Raw genomic sequence first — 18,859 nt, forward strand, 5'->3', positions numbered from 1 at the left:
CAAATAGGTAAAATCACTAAATACAAGTTCAGGGATCGGATAACCAACCTTAAATGCCGAATTTATACTTTGAAAAGCTAGGCGGAAAAGAATTCCAACTCCAAACACACAATTGACGACTAAAAAGTAGTAAAAGCATGAAAATATAGGAAAATATAGTGCGGGTGCAATTTTGGGAAGTCAAAAAAGTGAGGGAATATGAAAGAGTTTGAAAGTTTCAACCTTTGGCCTTTAAAAACCATCCAGTTCTGTCCCACTCGATGGCATTATGTTTGCTAGCGACACGCCGAGTGTGTATCTACCTTGCCGAGTTTTACAGGACCTCCAATAATATGGTGGTCCGAACGGCGAAAAAAGTTAGTGTCGCCGACCGGTTCGGTAATCCGCCGAATTATCCATGGGCTTGCTGAGTTATACAGACTCCAACCTTGGAATTTCTTGAGTCCAACGGCGGTCCAAGTCGGGCTCACCGACCTTTTTACCGAGTCATTGACTAGACATTTTCTCGCCAACCTTTATTTTTTCAAACACACTCCACACTTCAACCTGCAATATCAACACACGATTATTTAAAAAAAATGAATAAAACTTGGGTTGCCTCCCAAGAAACACCTTAGTTAACGTCGTGGCACGATGCAATTCCCCACTTAGGTTTCACTCTTTCGGTTTGCTGCAGTGTCACTAGGGAACTCTTTGCTTTGCTTTGGGTAAAGACAAGACAACACCTAACCTATTTGTGTCTCTAGAAGTTGAATGAACATGGAATGCGATGTTGTCATCTGGCTCAGCATTGAGACATTCTCTTTTATCTCTTTTAACACTCTGTCGTGCTCTTCAACTTTATAGAGAATGAGTGAGAGTATCTCCTCAATCTGCCCATCCTCATGCTCCTTGGGCTTTCTACGCTTGTGATAAGGGATGTACCTATCTTTCTTTTGGAACATTACTTCCAATTCCATGACTTTCTTGGCCAAGAAATCCAACTGAGAAAAATATGTGGCCAATTCATGGTCCTTTTATGTGTCCTTGTTGGTTTTAATCATGCCATCAAGGAATTGGGCTGTTGTTTCATATGGTAGGCTTATTAGACTACCCGGAGAAAGTTGGTCAGCCACTCCTCTATATGCAGAACCAAGACCTCTATAGAAACACTCCAGTAGCATCTTATCTGCAATAGTACCTTAAATCTTGGTCACAACTCATGGATTGTCTCACCCTCCATTTGCTTGAAAGTTTAGGATGTTATCCCTAATAATCATCAATCTCAAAAGTGGGTGGTCCATTTGGTCACCATTGCTACAAGATATGCTCATTTCCTCTGTTCAAAACACAAAAACACAAACCAAAACTAGAAGTAAGCAGATTCAGGTATGGCTAAAAAGAAACAAAATTGAACTTCACCAAAAATTCTCAAACAAACCACTCCCCGGTAGCGGCGCCATTTAGATTAACATTTCAAGGACACTTCACCTAATTCTAAGTGTCAACGATCTCTAGTCAGTATAAACCCCAACTAAATGAGTTGGGGTCGCTAGTCAGTCCTCAAACTCATTTAGTTGGGTTTTATACTGACTAACGATCGTTGACACTTCGAACAACTAATACTTCCTAATTTGACTTACCCACTACAATTTAGTATCAATTAGCAATTAATCATCACAAGGTCATGCTAAACTCAAGATAATCAAAGTTATCATACATAGGTGTAGACAGGATTCAACTTTGCAAACCATTGAAAATTCACTTACTTGGAAATAGTGACAAAGCCAAAATATGGAACTAACTTTACACACTTACAAAATTGAGCACTTAGGGTTTCGATTCTTGGGTGGATGTAGGATTTATTAATGAATGGTAATATATTCTACCCTTAGATAGCCGTTATGGAGGAGAAGAACAGGAAGAAACTGATTGTTTGGCCTTTGGAATCGAATAAATACGTTTCATTGTGAGTTAGGTTATGCGTGGGTCGGGTCAGATATGGGTAACATTAGGTTGTAGACTATAGACCATGAAGTTACACGTAAAGGGAGTCACGATCCATGAGACCATCCGTGATCCTAACATAGATCTAATAATTTATTGCGGAAGACCACGAATCGTAAAGGGCATCACGGTCCGTGAACATGTCCGTGTCTATGACTTGGAAACTTGGCATTCATACCTGAGGTTCCCGAGAGGCTAGACGGTCCGTACAAACTTTAACGAACCATAAACCCTTTTTTTATGCAATTTCTAGTAGCTTCCGAACTTTTGTCCTCAAATTGACGAACCGTGCACCCTTCCATGAACCTTTTTTTATGCAATTTCTAGTATCTTCCGAACTTTTTTCCTCAAATTGACGGACCGTGAAAGTGCCCGTGAAGATCACCACGGTCCTTGAGATTGTCCATGGAGTTCAGTCTGCACAAGGTCCTGCATTTTTCCACCTATTCTCTCTTGCACATATCAGCACACAGTGACTCTATAAAAAAAAGAAAAATAAGGCAAAAGGGAACATACCTAATACAATTACACCTTGGGTTGCCTCCCAAGTAGAGCACAATTTAACGTCGCGGTGTGACGTAGGTTACTTGATTACTCAGACTTCATCAAGTTTGCATTCCTATACAATCTTCACATCCTCAGGAGCACCCAAATATGCCTTGACTCACTGACCATTAGTTTTGAACCTCTCGCCTTTCTCATTTTCCAGTTCAATAGCACCAGATTGAAAAAACCTGTGTAACCTTAAAAGGTCCAGACCATTTAGATCTCAGCTTTCCTTGGAAAAGACGAAGTATGGAGTTGAAAAGTAACACCAAGTCACTAGGAGTGAAGCTTATTTTCTCAATATGTTTGTCGTGACATAGCTTCATCTTCTCCTTATACAGTGCTGATCTCTCATATGCTCTCAGACGAAACTCATACATCTCATTGATGTGATCCAACCTCAAGTTCGCAGTTTTGCTCCAATTGAGGTTTAGCTTCTTCAATGCCCAGAGTGCTCTATGCTCAAGATCAACGGGAAAATGATATGCTTTTCCAAACACCAATTGATATGGAGACATACCAATAGGTGTCTTGAAAGCTGTCTGATATGCCCATAGATCATCATCCAGCTTCCTTGCCCAATCTATCCTGTTGGCATTAACTGTCTTGGCCAAGATTGCTTTAATCTCCCTATTGGAAACCTCAACTTATCCACTAGTCTATGGGTGATAAGGTGTTCCCACCTTGTGTTGTTTTACCCCATACTTGGTCAGAAGCGCACTGAACACCTTGTTGCAGAAGTGAGAACCACCATCACTAAAATGGCTCTGGGTGTTCAAAACCTTGAGAAGATGTTCTTTTTCAGGAAATCATCAACACTCTTTTCATTATTCTAAGGAAAGGCAACACGTTCAACCCATTTGTATACATAGTCAACCACAACCAGTATGTATTTCTGCCCATATGAACTCACAAAAGGGGCCTATCAAAATAAATACCCCACACATCAAACAAGTCCACCTCCAGAATAGGTGTCATGGTTAACTCATGGCGCTGAGAGATGGCTCCTTGCCGCTGGCACACATCACAGCTCCTTACTATGTTATCTGCATCTTGATGAATTGTGGGCCAATAGTACCCACACTAAAGTATCGTGTGGGCTGTTCGACCACCACCATGATGACCACCAACTGGAGATGAGTGACAGGCCTCCAAAATGTGCAACATTTCGGCTTTCAAAACACATCGCCTAATTATGTTGTCAGCACACACCATGTACAGATACGGTTCATCCCAAAAGTACTTCCCTACATCATGCAGGAACCTTTTCCTTTGCTGATATGTCAGCCCCTCATGCACACATCACTAGTCAGAAAATTAGCATAGTTAGCAAACCAAGGAATAAGGTCAAAAGTAGCAGCTAATACCTAGTCATCTGAGAATGTATCATCTATCTCAAGCTCAATTTCTTCCTTCTTTGCTTCCTCCAACCTAGACAGGTGATCAGCTACCTGGTTCTCACAACCTCTCTTGTCCTTCACTTTAAAGTCAAATTCATAGAGAAGCAGCACCCATCGGATCAGCGTAGGTTTGGCATCTTTATTTTCCATGAGATATCTCAAGGTAGTATGGTTTGTGTGAACTATCACCTTAGTGCCAAGCAGGTAGGCTCTGAACATTTTAAATGCATACACTACAGCCAATAGTTCCTGCTCAGTGACTGTGTAGTTTTGATGTACCCTATTTAGCGACGTACTAGCATAGTAAATCGAATGGTACATCTTGTTGCCCTTCTGTCCCAACAAAACTCCTAACGCAGTCCCGCTAGCATCACACATCACCTCAAATGGCTCCATGCAGTCTAGGACAATAATCACTGGTGCTGAAATCAGCTTTTGTTTTAGGCACTCAAAAGCTTTGAGACATGCGTCATTAAAGACAAATTTCACCTCCTTCGCCAAAAGCTTGCACATAGGGTGTTCAATTTTTGAGAAGTCCTTGATGAAACTCCTATAGAATCCGGCATGTCCTAGTAAGCTTTGAACACTCTTCACACAGATTTGCGGAGGTAAATTTTCAATCACTTCAATCTTGCCTTGTCTACCTTGATCCGTTTCTGTGATACCTTGTGTCCAAGAGCTATGCCTTCCTTTACCATGAAAGGCACTTCTCCCAATTTAGCACCAACTTGGCCTCCTCACATCTCTCTAAAGCCCTGCTAAGATTCAACAAACAATCATCTAAAGTATCACCTACTACAAAGAAATTGTCCATAAATACCTCTAAAGTGTCTTCCACCATGTCAGAGAAAATGGACATCATACATCTTTGGAATGTTGCTGGTGCGTTACACAGTTCAAATGGCATGCATTTAAACGCAGAGGTGCCATAAGGACATGTGAAGGTGGTCTTTTCCTGATATTCTGGAGCAATTGATACCTGGTTGTAGCTAGAGTATCTATCTAAGAAAAAATACCACCCTTTACCTACCAACCTATCAAGCATCTGGTCCATGAAAGGCATGGGGAAGTGATCCCTCAAAGTCCACTTGTTCAGCTTCCTGTAGTCCATACAGACTCGCCATCTAGTGACTGGTCACTGTGGGACTAACTCGTTCTTGGCATTTGCCACCATAGTCATACCACCCTTTTTGGGCATACATTGCACTGGACTAACCCAGTGACTATCAGAAATGGGATAGACCACCTCAGCATCTAATCAATGGATTATCTCTTTCTTAACCACCTCTTGCATAGGTGGGTTTAGCCTCCACTGGTGTTCCATACTTAGGCTACAGTCTTTCTCAAGTTGAATCTTGTGAGTGCATATACCAGGAGGTATTCCAATTATATCAGCAATGGTCCACCCAATTGCCCGTTTGTATCTTCTCAACACCTTGATAACCTCCTGCACCTGCTCTTCATTTAAATTTGCAGCCAAGATCATAGGTAAAGTGTTATTAGTACCCAAAAATACATACCTGAAATGACTAGGTAACTATTTCAGTTCCAGCACCGGTGGCTCCTCGATGGATGGTTTTGCTGGAGAGCTTGGCCTGTTTTTCAAATCCAGCTCCAATTTCTTTGGAACATACGAGTGTGCTCCCATACCCTGCAAAGCATTCATGGTCTCTATATAGTCAGACCAGAAATCAGCATCAAAGTTCATCAGCACTGCAGCTAAGGTTTCAACAACCATCCTCTCTTCTATGGGTACCCTCATGTCCTCATCAACAACCACCTCTATTGGAAAAACCACATTGATAACATTGGGTTGCTTCATTGACCTGCAAATATTGAACTTTACCTTATCCTTCTTTAGTTTGAACTTCAACTTTCCTCTTTCAACATCCACAAAAGCTCTTCTTGTGGCCAAAAAGGGTCTTCCCAAAATAATGGGGACCTCAAAGTCCACTTTGCAATCCAAGATCACGAAGTCAGCTAAAAAAATAAAGGTGTCCACTTTCATAAGTACTTCACATAGGATTCCCACAGGCTGCTTAACTGACCTATCAACCATCATTAACCTCATTGTTGTGGGTCTTGGAACTCCCAATCCCAGTTTCTTGTAGATGGCTCGTGGCATCAAGCTAATGTTGGCTCCTAGATCACACAATGTTTTTGCAAAGTTGATTGACCCGATGGTGCATGGAATAGTGAATGCACCTGGGTCTTCCTTTTTCTGAACCAAAAATATGGTAGCAATGGCGCTGCAATGGTGAACATCATTAGTAAAATCAAGACTTACAGCTCTTTTCTTTGTAACCAAGTCCTTCATGAACTTGGCATATCCTGGCATCTTCTCCAGAGCTTCCACTAGTGGAATGTTTACTGAAAGCTGCTTCAACATGGTAATGAATTCTTTAAAAGTCCCATCTTCATCTTTCTTTCTAAGCCTTTGAGGGAAAGGAGGAGGTGGTCTGGGAATCTGCTTTAAAGGCTGGTTTTCCTTGACCTCTTTCTTTTTTCCTCTCGCGGGTTGTGATTTATGTTGAACCTCCTCCGGTCATATACTTGTGCAGTTTCATCCTCATCTTTGCCAGCTTGCTCCAAGACCTGTTGATGTTTGGTACCTGCAGACATAGGGTCAGTAAGAACTTTACCACTCCTGTTGGCGATGGCCATGCAGTGCCCGTCCATCTTGGAATTCTGAATGGTGTCACTTGGTAGTGATCCATTCTTCCTCTGATTCAGTGAGGCTGAGATTTGCCCCAACTGCTACTCAATTTGTTTAATGGAGGTGGTATGAGAGTCCACCAACTGACTCATGCTTGAGAAATCACCTCCTATTTCTTTTACACCTACATCGGTTGATTCCACCTTCTATAGTACTTTAGCCATCATATCTTCTAGCTTAGATCCACTGGAACTACCACCTGCTCGGTCTCTATTGCCTGGGGGCACATAAACACCACTACGATCCTTTCTATATCCATCTTTGTTTCGCCAATTTCTTTGATCTATATTTGATGGCCTATCATACTTACCATGCCTAGCATAGTTCTGACCTGCATTTCTAGAATTGTAACCCTGATTTCCAGAGTTATAATTCTGGAAACCCCCTTGGTTCCCAAGTAGTTAGCTTCCTCATCAAGGTCAAGATCCTGATCCTCATACCTGTTTTGTTGTCCCACGGCATTCACCTTTTCAGACTTGACGACAATGTGGTTTGTGAGCAAATCTATTTGAGTCCTCATATGTGCCATGTCTTGGTCCCTTTCTTCTTCTCTCTTCCTTTGTTCAACTGAAAGCTCAAATGTATACCCAAGCTCTCCTACCTGTACATCTCTAGTGTACCATGCTCTGTTGTTCTTAGAGACCTCATCCAATAGTTGTATGCTCTCCGCAAATGACTTCCTCATAAATGAGCCTCCACAAACTGCATCATCCACTCATTGCTTTTTTGGTTGACCCTATGAATCTCTTGTGACTTACAGACTGCCACAAAATTCATCAAGTGTTGATTTGCATCATCACAAGTTGCACCTCTAAACATACCTTTTAGGTTCAACAATTGGATCATGGTGCTGGTGATTGTGAACTTAACACCTGGGGGTAGTGCAGGTAACACTGTGGCTCTAGTGGCTCCAGCTCTATCCAAGTCAGCATCATCTTCTTTATACATCATATGAGCTGGATGCTGAGCTCTACCCCTCAGGGCTATTTGTTGGCGCTAGGGATGGACTACTCCTTCCACCCCTCTGTTCTCATCTACTACCCTAGGTTGATTAATTCCAGCATTTTGCTGGACACCTGGCCTAGGTTGATTCATTCCTGAAGTTTGATGTACATTCCTTGCAGCATCAATCTCATCTTCTAGTCCCAGTCTGTGTCTCTGAGCCTCTAGTTCTTGTGCATTAACCATCTTTCGAAGAGTTCTCTGAACTTCAGGGTTGTAAGGAAGCAATGGGGCTCATTTGCTTCTAGTGTTGGCCATGCACAATCTGACTCTCCTGAAAAAGACACAAACACCTAAGAAAATGTAAAATTAGGAAATATAACTACAATAGAATAAAAGCTAGTAAAACACTTTCTGAATTGAAATTCCCTGGCAGTGGCGCCAAATTTTGATACGTCAAAACTTACACTTCAAATAAGAAGTGTAAACGGTCGATGTCAATTCACAGAACTCAACTAGAGTTGAGGTTGATCCCACAGAGAATTTCATTACAGATAATGTTTCACTATCACGTTTATTTGAATGTTGTTATTATCTCCTAAACAAATAATAATGGAAAGTAAATTGGGTTTGGTGGAAATGTTATAATTACCAAACTTGCAGTCAAAATCTAGATTCGCGACTAACAGACTATTTCGTTGTAAGGTTGATTCAGTTAATTAAGAGAAACCAGAATTGTGTTCACCATAACATTAGTTCAAGTGTTCTTCTGTAATTGAGCATCAGGAAAATCAATGTTTACGAAATCATTGCAAGTTAAATTTATCTTACACTTCTCAGCCAAATCAGATATTTATCACTCATTTTATCTCGACCCTAGAGTGTTACTAACATTGACCCTCGCTTAAAATGATATGGTGTTAAAGATCTTTTCTCTCGAACTCGAGCTTTAACTCCAATTGGATAATTTAGTTCAACCTTTTTCCTAATTGGTATTTTTCTCCCGAACAAATACAAGATAAAGGCTAATCTAATGTGTGCATTCACTAGATGACAATGATATCGAAAGCTAAAAACTACAGAATCTAAACACAGACTGCCCTTTACTCATTTTACGGAATCGTCACTACAACTTCGTCATGGATCCCACAATCCCAGTCGTGGTGTTTACCTACTCATGCTTTCACGTAAACAATCAGTAATTAGGGATGAAAACGCATTGAGAAAGACCTGTGAAAGCATTTATCAAATCAACAATCACTTTGATAATCTGATATTCTTAATTCAAATTTCCAACTGATAGCAATAATCAAAAATCCAAAAATCAAAATCTAAGAGTCACGCTCTGTTCTTTGTCGTCAAACATAAGATAATGAATAATGATGTTTACCACGACCTAAAGTAATTCCAAATATATTGTTTAAAATAAGTCATAATTGAATTAGGACTGAGTTGTTGGGCCTTTTCCCAACCACTAATACGACCCATCAAGGGCTTCACGGTCCGTGAAACCCTCCGTGGTCTTGCCTTGGAGCTTCCCAAAAGTGGGTCTTCAAAATTGGTCACTGGAAAATGCACCACGAGAGCCACCACAGTTAGTAGTGAGGACCACGGCCCGTTAAGTCGACTGTGGTCTTCACTTGGGTTTCAACCTTCTTTCAACTATTTCTTGCTTTAACACTGGTCCAGCTTCACGGCAGGTACCACGGTTCGTGGTGAGGACTACGGCCCGTAGAACCCTCTATGGTCTTTACTTGGTTATTCCTGCTCTTCATCTTCTCAAGGCCCAGCACTGCCACACTTTCACGAACTCAACAACGGACCGTAATGAAGTTAACAGTCCGTGAAGTTGGCCATCAACTTCACTTGGTCAACATCAGTTCTCCTTCTTTTTCTACTTTCTATACAACCCAGATTCTGCCTACACATTTAACAAACCCATCAAATAATCCAAAATTTCACTTAATTCTAGTATTAGTTCATAGTTATTAAGCATCAAATATGCCACGATTTCGCGGCACATCAGAAAGTCAGGATTCAGAGTTAGGTCCTTTTTCGAAATTCAGGTCCTACATCAGATGTCAAGTCAATGTCGGGTCCTAATTTTCAAGTTGGGCCTTAGTTGACATGCAAGGCATCTAGTTAGAGCATCAATGTTAAATCCCAAATCTGGTGTCGGGGTAAGGTCCCAATTTAGAAGTAATGTCTCTATCAAGAGTAGAGTTTGGATCTTTAATAATTCAATAGGTTCGAGTGTCACGTTTAGATCTCGCTTTGAAAGTTAGGATTTTCATCGGGTTCCAAGGTAAGGGCCGGGTCATGGTTCAGAAGTCTAGTCCCATTTCAAATGTTTGGTCTCGAGTTATATGTCACGGTTGGATCCAAGGTCGGGTGTTAGGGTAGGGTCATGATTCAGAAGTCAGGTCCTAATTCAAGAGTTGGGTTGGATCTTGAATCAATTGTCGAGTTAGGGTGCCACGGTCATATTATGAATCAAAATACGGGTCCCTAGTTGGGTATCGATGACATGACCCAAGGTATACCCTAGGCGTAACATGGTGTATAGAAATGTTAAATATCAAACTACTCTTCAAATCCAATCAAAAGAGTAAGAGGTCATCGCCAATAAAAACACCCCACGAAGAGTCAAGGTTGAATACCACAGAGAATGCTATAGGGCTAGGAATTCTATCAGGGAATTTAGAATGTAAATTCGTTCATTTTCAGCAATAAAACAAGTGGGTGGATTATTCCACCAAATTTAATAAAAGTATTTTGTTGTCACAAGTCACAATAAAACCAAGATTTTAGAAACTCAAATAAGTAACATGTAATTTAGGGGTGTAGGGATTGAAAATCTATGTCACATAGGGGTGATTGCATTGCTCTATAGTGATGAACATTCATGAATAGACTGGGTCATCTTTAATGATACTAATCTTCTTTTGATCTCATAGTGTCATATCATAGAATCTCTTTTTAGCCTCATGTATGTGTTATATTGAACAACCCTATACCTTACACTATTTTATCTTTCGATGCAGCAATAGGGAAAACTGATTTGACCCATAACCTATATTTTAAGCAAGTTACAGACATCAAACCTAAATTGCGAGTACCGGACTAATTACTCACTCCAATCAATCTCTTTTGAGCATCGATCGGAGATCGCATATAGGAATTAAGTTTGCAACCTTAACTCAGAAGTTAACCTTATGCTAACTAGACTAAATCTATGCATGAACAACAGCAAAATAGAGCATAACACAATACCCACTACATTAAATCAACAACAACCCCATAATTACACCCCTGGATTTTGGGGTTTATACCATTCATGAAAGTAACCATGGGTAACATTAAATTAAACAATTAAAAGCAAACCAACTTTGAATTCAACTTCAATTTATCAATTTCAAGAACAAAGTTGAAAAACCCCAAAATTAGAAAGTGTTCTTCATAACAAAAATAAATTTCTCTCTAACTCTTATTCATAGCTTTAGAATTTTGGAACTTTTTTCCGAACTCTCTTCTTTCTCTTTCCTTTGGGTTTTTCATAATTTCCCCATAATTTGGCCTGAAACTCAATGTGTGACCCATTGAATGACATTTGTGCGGCTCACCGATCACAATGGGTGGATTGCCAACTACTCTTCAACTCGCCTTTATCTTGCTCTAGGCTTCAGGTGTTTGAACATCAATCGGTGAGTCACTCGAGCCTGCCTTGGACACTCGGTGAATCTCTGAGTACCACATTTGTTCTCGTTTCAAGCCTTCAATTTTTCCGCTGGTATTGTTGCCTTTGGCGATGCTCAGCATGTTCGTCTTTCTCATTCGATGCATCACAATTTCCCTTTATGTTTGTTGCCCAACCTTATACATTCAAGTTTTGTGCACTGTCATTTTAGGAAAGGTAAAATACATTGGGTTATCCTCTCTTTTTGCTAGGTGACCAAAAATATGAAGTTTACACTTCTTTTCATATTTTTGGTCAATTTTTCAAAGATTCTTCTCTTCATAACTGCAAATAACCAAAATATCATTAGAATAGGACATTATAAGGTATCGAGGACACTAATTATTGAGCTAAATAGGCCTGCAATGTGCGTAAGTCTACAACTCATATAGAACCCCGGAAGGCTCTACACAAGCCACTTATTATACATCATACTAGATATTAGAAAAAAAAATATTTCAAGAGTATCATATAAGAGTTTGACAAAGCGGAAATCTAACATAGTCTCAACAAGACATTTATACATCAACATAAGTGGTTGGGACGTAATCCATACACCACATACAATGTCTAAAAACTAAAAATAAAGAAAGCAATAAGATTTTCATGCTCCTCGAAACATGAGGACTCGCCAATCTTCAAGCGCCTAGAGAGGGATCAACTACCCACAATGATGTGAATTGGGAGTGTCGGACCCTACATTAGAGAAAAAATGTTGCCAGAAATATGTATGAGTACATAGAATGTACTAAGAATAAAACCAATGCATAAATAGACATGATAACATGAATAGCTTAAATGTAACACCTCGGATTTGAGAAAGGCTTAGAAGGGGTCTAATGGGCTTGTCAAGAACTCAAACGGGACCATGGGACCCTCCGCAGAGCCCTAGATGGCAGTGATGGGGACTACGGCCCATTATGATGCTCGTGACAAGAAAGTAGAACCTGCCCCAAGAAAGTTCCCTCCCACGGATCCCTAGACGATCCGTACAAGTGGTCATGAAGGGGTCAAGTCAGTAAAGATTCTCCCCTAGCCACAGGTCAAGGACCACGAGCATCAAAACGGCTCGTGAAGCCCCAAACAGACCGTGAAGACGTCCATGAAGGGGTTTTATCAGACTAAGAGTTTAGGGTCAATTTAAAACAATCATATTTTTTAGTACAAAATGAATTGGGTAGCCCATGACCTATCAAATTAAATATCTTTGGGTCCTCTTTCCAACACCATCGAGTTTTGTCAATTCCAAGCTCAGAGTAAAAAGTCATGCCTGAAATAGTGAAGCACTGTCAGGAAGAAATTCTTCACAACCTATTTGACGGGCCGTGGTGGTCTTGATGACCCGTTTGGCTTTCCAGTGAGCAATCTTGGCATTTATATGCCAGGCATTATTGGGTCTTTTCCCAATTGTTTTAACTCAATACTACATCATTTTTCCTTCTACCCAAAGCCCTATATAATGATATTAAACCTCCTCTCAAATATTTCTCTCTCTAAAGGAAAAAGAAGGTGAAGTCAAGTTAAGGTACCAAGATCAAGCCTCCAATTTAAGAAATTGCTTAAGGGCTTTGAACTCCAAGGTATGATAGTGTTCATCTATGGAGTTCTTTCCTCCTTAGAGTTCCCAATTTCTCAAATTTTGAAGCTATAAATCTCTAATTGAAATTAGAGTTTTCTTCCATGTCATGGGTTCCTTTTAATGTTGATCGAATTAAATGTTTTATTACTTTTTATGGATGAATTGAAGTAATTGAATGTATTTAAGTTTAATAGCCATGAACCCATGCATACCCCATATTTTCTAAGCTATGATGATATAAGGTAGGTCTTGAACCATGAAAGATGAATTGATGAAAATATGCATGTCTTCTCTTTATGAAATTGATGTAAATGAATTTTAAGATGCGTTGACTTTGAAACCATAATGAAACTTATGAATTATTGAAATAATGATTGTTTATGAAAATACGTTTATGACTCAAGTAATCTTATAAATGAAGATATTTATATGTTTTATGAAGCTTAGCCACATGACATGAACGACATCTAGACTTGCCCTCAATTATTTTCGGGCTATTTTCCTAAATTAGGTATTGATTATTATGGTATCCGGATATGCCATCAATGATTATAGATCACGATTTCAAAATAATTTCCATTAGTAGTAGGGTATTTCTAGCACGAAGTGAATGACTATAGGCCTTAAAAGCTATTGTGAAAAGATCATGGATGGTGAAAGGTTTTCTCACGCATGGTCTGAAAAGCTATCCTATGATAAGACAAGTGGAGAATACCTATGTATCTTAATGATAAGAGAAGTTAAGATTAAATACTATTTTGTGGGATTTATGCTTAGCACCGAGAGGGTATTGAGATAGAAGCTCTCCCGTAGCTAAAGGTCGGGATTCTAGTATCATTCTCCTTATCCCATACCTATGTTCCCCCATAGGATGATTGTCTTAAGATAGACGATGATTGTCTAGGATAGACATTAGCTAGTGGATCTACGTAAGCTAGAAATTCATGGTTCTACCTTGGCAAGTACGACACTCTATTTTCAGTGTGAGAGGAGTACACCGGATTCCATGTTATAACTCACATGGTCTCTATGTTAGTTAAGGCTACTTCCCACTATAATAATGAACTAAGGTTACTCTAAGAAGTATCTCACAAGGGTTCAAAGATGATTTTACTTGCATTGACCATGATTATGATTTATGTTTTCTAACTCTCTTATCTTATGGTTTGACTTGGTATTTGCATACCACGAAAAGTCCTTTTAGCATGATTTCATAACTTTTATGCATTGCTACCATACTTGGTACATTTTTTACTAATGAACACTCTTGCACATTGTTTCACTAATGTAGGGTCTGACACTTCTATTTCGCATCTTCTTGGCTAAGGATCAGTTAGTAAATATTGAAGATTTGTGAGTCCTCTTGTTCTGATAATCGAGCCTTTATTGCTTATCATCTTTATTTCTCTTTAGAGATTGTATGTGATATATGGGTTACCTCCCGATGACTCTTAATGTAATAGATGTCTTCGAGACTATGTAGACTTTCGCTTCATTTTGACAAACTCTTTTATGCTATAAACTGATTATTTTAAACTCCTTTATTTTATTATCTTGGTTATGTATGCTAAGTGGCTTGTTTAGGGTCTTTTGGGGTGTTATATGCCATGTCACGCTTGGGGATACTTTGGGTCGTGATAAACTTGTTATTTAGAAAAGAAGGTTTAGAAAGGTTCTAGGATGTCTCATATGCTACGTCGAGTAGATTCTTGTTCATGAGTGAGAAGCACTCCACATTTATGAATGAGAAGTTATAAGATGTTTAGGAAGTTCCACTTCTTTCATTACTCTAAATTCATGCGATAGAATGTAACTCTAGGTGTCTTTCTCTCCTAACCCCTATTTATGCTTTTCAGAATCTGCCTCTACGAAGGAATCCTGTGAGAAGGAATGTTCATGAAAATTTTAAACAAGAGGTTCCCCAAGTGTTGATCGACCCTTTGGCCGAACAAGTGACTAATCATCAGTTTCAAGCCTCATTTCATGCATTGGCCCAAGGTATGACGGTTCAAGCAAATAAGGATGTTGTGTTTCCCGTGAACCCAAATATGGGTACGACGGTAACTAGAGTGAGAGACTTTACTAGGATGAATCCTCCGAAATTTCACAAGTCTAAAGTTGAGGAAGATCCTCAATATTTCATTTATGAGGTTTATAAGATAGAGAGAATTATGGATATTACTTTGGTAGGAAAGGCAAAATTGGTCGGTTATCAACTTAAGGGTGTTGCTCAAGTTTGGTTCAACCAATGGAAGAAAGAGAGGGTGGTTGATGTTGGTCCTCTTGATTAGAAGAAATTTAATATTGCTTTTCTTTATAGGTTCTTTCCCCTTGAGATGAGGGAAGCAAAGGTACTTGAGTTCATTAAAACCTTCGTCAAAAGGATATGAGTGTGAAGGAGTATGTTTAGAAATTTACACAATTGTCTAAATATGATCCAACTATATATGGTTGTCGATCCAAGGGCAAGGATGAGTAAGTTTGTGTCGGGTGCTTCCGACTTAGTGGTAAAAGAATTCCTAACCATCATGCTTGTTAAGGAGATGGATGTCTCTTGTTTGATGGTTCATGCTCAACAGATAGAAGAAAAGAAGCTTAAGGGGAAAACTAGGTATTCAAAGAGGGCAAGAAGGGATGATGGCGAGTTCTTATATTCACGGCTTGATGGAGGTAATCATTCCTAAGGTAAGGTTAGTAGTGAGAAAATGTGGCCCGAGTGTCAGGAATATGGGTGAAGACATAAGGGTAACTGTCTAGCCGGTTCAAAAGTATGCTTTGGTTGTGGAAAGATATATCATAAGATAAGGGATTGTGCTTCGGTTGCTAGAAATGAAGGAGATAATCGTCGACGGGCTTGTTGCTCCCCAATATACACGCAAGTGTACGTGGTCGCTTAAGTAATATAGATTCTTAAAGAAATAAGTTATCATTCCCAAGGGACTTGTTATCAACTTAAATTTGACACTCAACTCTACAAATAAAATAAAAATAACCATTTTCAGAGATGATGATAATTGTTAACTACTACTACGAATTATGCAAGAAATAAAAGTAACAACTATTGAAGGACTTTAAGATGATGTTTAAAGCAAGTAAAAGACAATCCCAGGGATGCAGCATGTAATGAATCTCATGTATCATATTCTCGGCTTCGAACTAATTTTAGTTGTCAAGTTACTAGTTTACAGAGTTAATTGTATGAGTCGGGTATCAAACCTCTAGTCGCCTACTCCAGTTGGTAGTCTAACTACATCATTGAGCGGGGATAAACGTTCCTAACTAGTGAGCATTTATATTTCATCATGTTTCGTAACCAAGCAAGTTGTTCGACCAGGCATCACTCCTTAAAACAAATCACCTCAATCAAATGGGTCGATCGAGCTCTCTATATTTTCTAGTCTATCTAACCCCTCGTCTCTCAATTTTAAGATTAGAAAATAGATTTATCTTATGGTGATCGAGCATAAAATACTAAAACAAGAATATATAAGTAACTTATAATGACAACCAAGAATTAATTCAAAAGGCCTTTAAATAATCAGCAATCGATTCGTAGCTACAACCCAAGAACTAAGGCGTTTAGCCACTCATGCTATTAGAAAACCACAAAATACAATTCATCATGTGATTTCTAGAAAATAGAAGATTTAGAAGATCGACACCTATCACAAACGATGAAACTTGCTCTTGCACACCAATTAAAAAGTCGAACCCTAACAATGGAGCCCTAAGGGTCTATTTCTAATAGTTGGAAACAATAGAGTCGAAGTCTACTACAACTAGGAGTCCTATTTTAAGCTTCTTTAACTGAAAAAGTTGGAACCTTCGTGGCGTGTCGCGCCTCGGTTCGCGCCTAGCAGTCGCCTCTGAATTCTTCACCTTGGCACGACGTACCTAGCAATGCGCCAACAACTGGTGGTTCTTGCCTAAGCCATTTTTCTGCTCCTCTTTGCTTCCTCTTCTCCAAATTCCTCAAAAGTTCCTGAAACAACTAATCATATGTTTTAGTGCACAATCATCACAAGTTAATAGTCTTAAATCACTTTTTAATTCAATCCAAAGATGGGCAAATATCGACAACTTAGGCATATAAATACGCCTAAGATCACCACCCCACACTTAAACCTTTGTTTGTCCTCAAACAATTTTTAGATTATCAACTCTTTTTCATATCTGTTGGACTTATCAACCCACCTTAAAATTAACCAAACATTTTTAATCATGATCTTGTAGTTCACAATGGATGCCATATTTCAAAACATTTACACAAAGTTACAACACATGTGCTCAAAGAATGACTCTTTTACTATTTTTACAAGCTAATGCAAATTCATATAAACATACCAATTGATAATCCGGACACATTCCATGAATGCCCTCACTTATTTGTGTTTAGTAAAGCCTTTCAGTCAAGCAATCACAATAACAACAAGGCCTATTTTTCAAAGAAGACACCTCAAAAATGAAGTTCTTACGTTTCTCAACATGCCATAAGCTTGCCAATAGTGTATTCTCACTTTCACAATGTATTTCTCAAGGAATCAAGAGGTCTTTTATTTGGTTGTAATGTTGGCTTCAGGTAAGGGAGGGAATATTTAAGAATCATTTTAGTGACTACACCTCCCTAATGCACATGTCACTATTTTGCAAACAAACATCCTACTTAGCTTTTCTTTCCTCCTAGTACACACTTCATGAATATTTACCCCTTTTTGTTACTCCATCTTTGCCCTTTATTTCTTCTTTTTTTCATGCCTTTACACTAGCCACCCTCACCCTAGATTTTTAAGGTCCGACTGAGGTACACAATATCCTTAATAGGACCAGGGCCAATGTTTAAAGCATATTTCTGAAATAGCCACCCTCAATTGCGTTGAGGTGTACAATGTCACTAAGGACCAGGGCCAAAACAGAGTTTCACTTATTCTTTTCTTTTCCACACAATTTAGCATTTCACCCTTTCTCATATCAACCAATATTTTCAACCCTTCTTCCTAACACAGTGCATTAAGGATTTTGTTAGGATCAAAAGACTTTGGTATCAAACAAATGGGTTTCGTCTTATCATGTGGCTTATCAACAAACAAAGCTAAGGGCTCAATAGGGCTTCACTAGTGATAATTTCAATGGTAGGCATACAATTCGAGTCAATAATTTGCTTTTTGAAAGAAATGCCTCAATCACATTCCCTAAGTCATGCAAGCCACTAATTCAACACACACAAGGCAAGTTCTAGATTTCAATTGAAGCAAGAACCCAACAACACTCACCATACATGGCATCATGACACATATAAGGATATATCAACTAACATGCTCATACATCTTGAATTACGGTATTACTACACAATCAAGCCCATTTTTTTATTTAAACTCACAACTAAGAAAACATGCTTGTTTCAAGGTTAACATTCTTATTTCACTTTTCCAATTATGACTACCCATGACGTCTGGATAACTTATTCGGACATAGTTTCAAAAGACCAAGGTTGGTTTCTCAATCCTACTCCTCTATGTGTATAATTTTCCCTTAAGACGGTCATACTCCATCCATTATTGGGAACTGTCACTCCTATGATGACTCTAAGACTCAATAAAGCAGTAAAACTAGTCCTAGTCGGTTCGAAGGGACTATCCTCAGTAAAAGTATCGAAAACAAACGCTGAGGAATCCAAAATAAGAAAAATTAAAAACTTAATCCTAAAACTAAAAACTAAACTTAGAACTAAAGCTAGACTCGATAAAGCATTAAACATATATTTACAAAAGATATATATTACCTACCCCACACTTGAAAATAAGCATTGTCCTCAGTGCATAAATAAAACAAAGTATAGAGATAAGAATACTCCCTCGGGCCTCTAGGCCTCGTCGTCACCACCATCAAAAACCATTAAGGCATTCACCTCCTCATGAACAACATCATCATCCTCGTTCATCTCTTCATCAAGAGTA

The 18,859-nt window shown here is 39.0% G+C and overlaps 1 protein-coding gene across 1 annotated transcript in view; it reads right to left on the reverse strand.

Annotated features, from left to right (window-relative positions):
- LOC125873377 (vacuolar protein sorting-associated protein 27) overlaps positions 1–18,859 on the reverse strand; it is a 1,193,133-nt gene that overhangs the window by 172,270 nt on the left and 1,002,004 nt on the right. The gene's annotated exons all lie outside the window — the stretch shown is intronic.

The sequence above is a fragment of the Solanum stenotomum genome, chromosome 8 (genome assembly GCF_019186545.1).
Source record: "Solanum stenotomum isolate F172 chromosome 8, ASM1918654v1, whole genome shotgun sequence".
Classification (NCBI taxonomy): Eukaryota; Viridiplantae; Streptophyta; class Magnoliopsida; order Solanales; family Solanaceae; genus Solanum; species Solanum stenotomum.